The sequence below is a fragment of the Eriocheir sinensis genome, chromosome 14 (assembly GCF_024679095.1).
Source record: "Eriocheir sinensis breed Jianghai 21 chromosome 14, ASM2467909v1, whole genome shotgun sequence".
NCBI lineage: Eukaryota > Metazoa > Arthropoda > Malacostraca > Decapoda > Varunidae > Eriocheir > Eriocheir sinensis.
Window position 1 is genome coordinate 7,742,562 of NC_066522.1, and position 8,552 is coordinate 7,751,113.

The window sequence follows — 8,552 nt, forward strand, 5'->3', positions numbered from 1 at the left end:
AGGAAGAACAACTAGGTAAGAGTTCAAACGCCATCGAGGGAGTGTTTGAGGCCTTACTTGATGGTTATTCATTTTTCTTTTTTACAACAAGAGTAGGCAAAGGTTAATAAAATAGATGTACAGATACTAGGAAGAACGATTAGGTAAGACTTCAAACGCCATCAAGGGAGTGTTTGACGCCTTACTTGATGGTTATTCACTTTTTTTTTACAACAAGAGTAGGCTAATGTTAAAAAAAATAGATGTACAAATACTAGCAAGAACAACTAGGTAAGACTTCAAACGCCATCGAGGGAGTGTTTGACGCCTTACTTGATGGTTATTCACTTTTCTTTTTTACAACAAGAGTAGGCTAATGTTAAAAAAATAGATGTACAAATACTAGCAAGAACGAATAAGTAAGACTTCTTAGTACGCTACCAAGGGAGTCTGATCCCCTATATAGTACCTACATGACGGTCTTCTTTTCTACTTTGTTTTCTACTTTATTTTCTCTCTATTTTCAACTCTATTTTCTGGTAAAGGAGACAAAGCGATGACTGAGTACACACATAATAAAGAGAAAATACTACTAATACAAGAAGCTACTCGTGTCCTTTGAATACAATAATAAGTTGGCTGGTGTTAAAAAATAGACGAACAAATACCAGGTACAAATACTAGGAAAACGAATAGGTAAGGGTTCAAACGCTACGCAGGGAGAGTTTGATCCTCCACTTGACGGTCTAACTTACATTCTTAACGGTAAGGGTAGGGTGATCAAGGGCTGTGTTAAGAAAAATGGCTGCAAAAGTAATGAAAATAGATGTGAAAATTAACTGATCTAGGTCCCGAGGCGCCTTATTACACTGAACCCTTCTGTACGATTCCTATTCTTAAGCACTATGCTGTGACCGGCTTCCTTTATTATTCAGTAAAGATAACGTAAACATTCATATCTAGGTCCAGAGATGCCTTTTGATACATTAGACATTCTCATACGCTTCTTATTTAGTCTCATGCTGTAACTAAGACTTCCTTCATCATTCATCTTACTAGAATTGCACCTTCATCGTTTCTAAAGGTGCACGATCTGTTCAGCCATATCCTGGGACACAGACGTACTTCAATATTAAAGGTAACAAAACTCTATCTAGAACCTTTCCATCATACTTATTCTGTAGCCATAAGGGACACACTTGTTTCGGAATTCATTTTAACACAATTGTGCCTTATACATTTCCATCCTTCTTATTCTTCAGCCATATCCTGGACACAATCATATCGTCATTCATCATTACACCGTTGTATCTTGAACCTTGCTCGCCTGCTGACATTTCAACCATATACATTCACCATATCCTGGAACACACTTATTTCGTCATTCACCTTAACACAGTTGTATCTGATCCTTTCTCTCCTACCTACTCTTCAACCCAATACATTCACCATATACTGAAACATAATCATTTCGTCATTCATCTCAACCAGTTGTGCCTACTTTAAACCTTTCTTTTCTATACACATTCAGTCATACCCTGGGACACACTCATATCTTCATTTATCTTTGCACAATTGTACCTTGAACTTTTCTACACGACAAGCCAAATACTGGGACACACGCATTATTCATTCAGGTTACCACAACGCACAAATTCAGCGTTGCAATGTTGCCACCACAAGACCAGCCAATATTCACTCCCCCTTATGGATTCAGACCCACCAGTGTCCTTGCCCCCCTTGCCCTCCCCTCCCTGAAGCAGACTGTCGTGGTGGTTCTTCTGCATGGGCTGGGCTGGGCCGATCAACACAGAGGCGTAAGTTTATTGTTGTTATTGTTTGCTTCGTCAGAATTTGCTCCTTCTTTCACCCCAACCCTTGTGTGTGTATCCATTGTGCTGACCCGATCAACACAGAGGCGTGGGTTTATTGTTATTGTTATTACTGTTTGCTTCGTCAGAATTTGCTCCTTCTCTCACCCCAACCAATGTGTGTATCTAACTCCATTGCGCTGAACCGATCAACACAGAGGCGTAAGTTTATTGTTATTACTGTTTGCTTCGTCAAAATTTGCTCCTTCTCTCACCCCAACCCTCGTGTGTGTGTATCTACCTCCCTGAAAAGGTCTCCATGGGTGCTGCTCGGGGAAGGTAAATGAAAAGCTGATCATGATCCCCACACGTAGACTTTTTTTTTTTTTACAGCAGAGGAGACAATTCAAGGGCGGTTCAAGAGCGGTTCAAAGGCCCATATTGTTAGTCATTTCCAGGTTTACACACACACGTTTGATAAGGCTTTCGTAGAGGTTGTGACTATTTCCACGAGTAGTTTCATGAGCCTAGAGATGGTTTGACTAGACTTCTGCGCCATGAATCTGAAAACACTCATTAGAAGCAAAGTGAGTGAGTGAGGGAGGGAGGGAGTGGATTAGTGAGGAAGTGAATGAGTGAGGAAGCGAGGGAGTGGATTAGTGAGGAAGTGAATGAGTGAGGGAGTGAATGAGTAAGTGAGTGAGTGAAGGAGTGAGTGAATGAGTTAGTAATTGCGTTTTCTTTTGATGAAGCTGACTGAATTTTCGTGAATGAGTGAATAGGTGAGTGAGTGAGTGAGTGAATGAGTTATTGAAATATTTGTTGTGAAAGCCGAAAGGATCAGAACACGGGCCCAAACTCTGGATACCTTTATGAGTGTCCTTATCTAATATCACCCCTAACTTCAGCCCATCTGTCTCCCTTGCAAAATGATCGTGGGTGTTACTGGGAACCATCTCACCCATCGAACTGAAATCTGAAAACCCAGGGCACCGTTGTCAGTGTCCGTATATCCTCCCTTTTGTAACCCACGTCTCCCTCCTTCGTGTCTAACCTCCTTCGCAAGATATTCGTGGCTGCTTTTACTTACATCAATGGAAACAACTAAAGGCCATAACAAACTGCAAAACAAAAGCCGGACAGACACTGCTCTAGTAGAGGAGTAAAGAATGAGATGCCAGGAGAGAGATCAATTCCGGTTGGAGAGGTGTCTTGATTTTCCCCTCTGGAAGGAGTTCAAGTCGTAGGCAGGAAGAAATACAGACGAAGAAAGGTTGTTCCAGAGTTTACCATTGAAAGGGATGAAAGAATGTAGATGCTGGTTAACTCTTGCATAAGAAATTTGGATAATAGAGAGCTGTCCCGCACGCCCACCTCACTCACCCATTAGGAATATGGACACTAAGGCCAGACGGAGCAAGTAGGTGGATAAGTAAGATCCTAACTCGGTACGATTAGTAAGGTCGGCAAGGTGAAATCCTACTATGCAACCAAATCCAAGAACACACGCATCATTCATTCACTTTACCACAATGTACGAAATCGGTATTGTAATGTTACCACTTTAAGACCGGCCAACATTCCCCTAAGCCCAGGATATCTAGATTTGTATAGATGGAACAAGTAGGGGCCCTCATACTGTCCTCGTTACTTACTCCGTACAATTAGTGAAACTGGCACATTGAAATCCTTTTAAGTGCAGGTATGTCATGTTGCTTTTAGTAGCGTGAGGAGAAAGAAATATAGTTCCGTGAAAAAAAGTACTACTCGATACGCACTTTATATACATTCGTACCCTAATTTTCCTTGCGTGAGTGGCTGAGTTTGAGAGTGAGTGACGAGTGAGTGAGTGAGTGCGTGGGTATGTGGGGTAGAGAGGGGGGAGTGGAGGGGTTCATTTATTGTTTATTTTTCATGATTGTGACTGAGTTTTGAGTGAGATATGAGTGAGTGAGTGAGGGAGGGAAGGAGGGAGCGAGTGAGTGAATGAGTGAGGGAGTGAATGAGCAAGTGAGTGAGTGAGGGAGAGAGTGGATGAGTGAGGAAATGAATGAGTAAGTGAGTGGGTGAGGGAGGGAGTGGATGAGTGAGGAAGTGAATGAGTAAGTGAGTGAGGGAGGGAGGGAGTGGATGAGTGAGGAAGTGAATGAGTAAGTGAGTGAGTGAGGGAGGGAGTGGATGAGTGAGGAAGTGAATGAGTAAGTGAGTGAGTGAGGGAGGGAGTGGATGAGTGAGGAAGTGAATGAGTAAGTGAGGGAGGGAGGGAGGGAGTGGATGAGTGAGGAAGTGAATGAGTGAGTGAGGGAGGGAGTGGATGAGTGAGGAAGTGAATGAGTAAGTGAGTGAGGGAGGGAGTGGATGAGTGAGGAAGTGAATGAGTAAGTGAGTGAGTGAGGGAGGGAGTGGATGAGTGAGGAAGTGAATGAGTGAGGGAGTGAATGAGTAACTGAGTGAGTGAGAGAGGGAGTGAATGAGTTAGTTATTGAGTTTTCTTTTGATGAAGCTCACTGAGTTTTCGTGAATGAGTGAATAGGCGAGTGGGTGAATGAGTGAATGAGTTATTGAATTCCAAGTGCCAGGATACAATGCGGTCCATGTTGTGTATTGTGTCTGATCAATGAGTCTTGGGAGGGTTTCGTGAATATGGAGTTGAATAATGAATGTAGTCAAGATGGGTTAGTATTTAAAGAGGGGGAAGGGTTACAGATGAGGCAAAGGAAGGCTGCGAAGAACTGGACATCAGAGAGAAGTGGGTGATTTTTCAAGGGTCTTATTCTTAATCATTTCGGCGCCCAATTTCACACACATTTGACAAGGCTTTCGTAGGAGTTGCGAGCATTTCCATGATAGGTAGTTTAACCCGGTAGCAGCGAGGGGCTAAATTTGCGGCTTTACCGTGTAGCAGCGACGGGCCAAATTTGTGGCTTTACCGTGTAGCAGCGACGGGCCAAATTTGTGGCTTTACCGTGTAGCAGCGACGGGCCAAATTTGCGGCTTTACTGTGTAGCAGCGACGGGCCAAATTTGTGGCTTTACCGTGTAGCAGCGACGGGCCAAATTTGTGGCTTTACCGTGTAGCAGCGACGGGCCAAATTTGTGGCTTTACCGTGTAGCAGCGACGGGCCAAATTTGTGGCTTTACCGTGTAGCAGCGACGGGCCAAATTTGTGGCTTTACCGTGTAGCAGCGACGGGCCAAATTTGTGGCTTTACCGTGTAGCAGCGAGGGGCCAAATTTGTGGCTTTACCGTGTAGCAGCGACGGGCCAAATTTGTATCATGATATAACCCCCCAAAAAACAGATGATGCATAAACTGATCACAAATGCGTTGATATATATTATGAAATGGTTTGTGTGGGTGATGATTTTTTCTCATTTTTCTCGCTTAGAGGGACCATTAAGAAACATGATCCCCGCTGCTACCAGGTTAATTAATGTTCCTGGTAGTACTTTGACATAGGTTCTGTATACCATGAACATGCAAAAAATACACTCGTGAAAACCCTATTAATCTCCTTCTCGGTCAATGGAAAGAGTTTGAGAGGAGCATGCAGCATTATTTTCAAACCCCTTCCTCTGCCACAGCAAATATATGATCATTCCTATACTGATCTGACACTTTTTTTAGAGAACAAAGAATAGACTAACACCAGAGGGACAATGAAGATGGGTGAGTAACGGAGGTCCTTTGATAAGAGGAGGAGGAGGAGGAGGAGGAGGAGGAGCAGGAGCTGAAGGCATGTGTGGCGCTCAAGGACTCAGTGGCTTACTTAGGAGGAGGAGGAGGAGGAGGAGGAATAGGAGGAGGAGGACGAGGAAGAGGGCGAGGAGAAAGTATAGAACATCATATCCAAAACTAGAAAAAAAAGTCCTCCAGTTCTTCGTCAGTCCTTTCCAATCAATTACATCAAGTATACTCTGGATCCATCACTCCCTTATTTGCTGATCATTATCCTTAAGCATAACAACATTACGTCAGTCTTCAATCCCACCTCAGCACTTCCCAAACACTCAACCTCACGGCCACTCTCTGTCTACGGAGTACTCCCATCCCTGCCCGTTACTGCCACACTAGGTAAAGAGGAAGTGGCTGGCTCGCATCAATATTCTCAGCAGGGAAAGGTTCTTCAGGCGTTGATCTAATTGGAACTCGAGCAAACATCACTTACAAAGGAATTCCATCAACTTCCCATCGACCACTCTGGCTTGAGCTATAACTTGAGTGATCTTTCGCTTCGTCTATTTGTGTATGCTCTGACGCCGTGCACTTGGTTGAACATTTGCCACGAAGTCTATCATGCACGCAGATATACAATCATTCAACCCAACTTAATACAGGCGACGCCGTGCACTTGGATCTAACATTTGCCACGAAGTTTGTCATGCAGTCAGATATATGTACACACACTCCGTCCAATCTCAAACACAGGCCATGAGAAAACCATCAATGCATTCCGATACGATTTTTTTACTGAAGGTGACCATACGCACTGCTTTAAAAAAAAAAATGATTCCCTTGTTATTATCGAACTTTGTGATGGATTCAGACATTCACGCACTCATTCCAACCTCAAACACAAGTCACGAGAAAACCATCAATGCATTCCGATACGATCATGATGAAGGACGATTCTTGTGACCATACGCACTGCTAAAAAAAATATTATCCCCTTGTTATTATCGAACTTTGCGATGGATTCAGACATTCACGCACTCAGTCCAACCTCAAACACAAGTCACGAGAAAACCATCAATGCATTCCGATACGATCATGATGAAGGACGATTCTTTTACTGAAGGTGATCATACGCATTGCTTAAAAAAAAGAAAAAAAAATGTAATCCTTCAGTTCAATCACAAGGGTTCAGTTTAATGCAGACCGCCAAAGTTTTATAATCCATTCATATGTTATTACTACACAGCACATTTCTTTTAGTGGCGGTGAACATACGCATTAAAAAAAAAAAAAAAAAAACTTACTAACGATTCTTCAGTTCAAGCCAAGAGTTCAGCAGTTCAAGCAAAAGGTTCAGTTCAATGCAGACTGCCATGGTGTTATAATCAATTCATATGTTATTACTACACAGCGCAATCTTTTTAGTGGCGGTGAACATACGCATTGCCCCCCCAAAAACGAACGATTCTTCAATTCAAGCCAAGAGTTTAGCAGTTCAATCACAAGGGTTCAGTTCAATGCAGACTGCCAAGGTGTTATAGTCAATTCATATGTTATTACTACACAGCGCAATCCTTTTAGTGGCGGTTAACATACGCATGGCTAAAAAAAAAAAAAAAAAAAAAAAATCCTTAACTTCAATTCATGAGTTCAAGCAAAAGGTTCAGTTCAGTGCAGGCTGCGAGGAAGTAATAATCTATTCATATGTTATTATTCCGCAGCGCAATTCTTTTAGTGGAGGTGATCACACGTTCTGCTGCAAAACTAACTAACCCTCTTTGAGCCAGTCTGATAAAAGGACGTAAGATTGTGTACCAGATGACCCTATTAGACAATGGCGTCGCTGGCGAACTGACTTTGATGGCATTGTACTAAGTAGCGACACAGCTGGACTCACTGAAAACTTATAATAGCTTCACTTTTGATCCTCCCACTGAAATGTTATAAGAGAGCGTCACTGCTAAACTTGTTCTTAAATCGTTACAAATCGTCAGTGCTAGATATTCAGTACTGCGACACTGAAAAATTCGCTGAGAATATGTCTATCATATTAACTGCAAAACTCATCGCTAAGTCGTTACAGAAAATGTCACTGCCAAACTTATTCTTAAATCGTTCCAGATCGTCACTGCCAGGTGTTCAGTACTGCGGCACAGCTAAACTCACCGGGGAAATGTGTAAGGCAGAGTTAATTGCAGAATTCACCAGTAAATCGTTATACAGAACATCACTGCTAGATGTTCAATGCTCCGGCACTGTCAAACCCCCCCCCCCCCCCCCCCTGAAAAGTTCTATGATAAAGTTCACTGAAAAATTCACCACTAAACTGTTTGAAGAGTCACTGTTAGGCGTTCAATGCAAGGTCACTCCAAAATTCACTTCTATAGCATTCAAGAAACTTCCTCACGGCTAAACTCAGCGAATGAGTGTTTCAGATAGCGTCACTGTTAGGTCAGCGTAGTTTCTCTGCTACAACTTACTGGAAGAGGTATTGGATTGCATAACTGTTACTGAGGAACTTTTACGATAGTGTTTTTTTTTCGTTTTTTTTTTTTAAAGCAAGGGCTCAAAGGCAAAAAAATAAATAATAGACGCTGCCCCGACAAAAGAAAAAAAAAACGTGACTCTAGAAGAGGTCAATTTCGAATAGAGACAAGTTCAAGCTGCATGTCATCAACTGGAAGTAGTATAAGCGTTTCAGATAGCGTCACTGTTAGAAGTTCAATACAGTTTCTCTGCTAAAACCTGCCGGATGAGATATTGGATGACATAACTGGCATAAACTCACCGGGGAAGGACATTTTAAGAAAGCGTCACTGTTAGGTCAATACGACACCACTGCTAATCTCACTCGGAAGGAATATGTAGGAGAATCCCTATTGTACTCGTCCCGCTGAATTATTAATGTACGAGATACCACATTGAAAGACCGGTGAGACACTACACTGGTGAATATGTATTATGTATTATGCAGTACCGGACACGACATCTTCGGCTGGGAACGGAACAAACAGCAACACGTACTCTGGTGACAACGATGGAGAGTGTCGCAGCTAAACGATGAAGGGAAGATTAGTGGACCCTCTAA

General features: G+C 42.6%; 1 protein-coding gene across 1 annotated transcript in view; it reads right to left on the reverse strand.

Moving 5' to 3' along the window:
* Positions 1 to 8,552, reverse strand: part of LOC126998399 (uncharacterized) — a 108,142-nt gene that overhangs the window by 98,418 nt on the left and 1,172 nt on the right. The gene's annotated exons all lie outside the window — the stretch shown is intronic.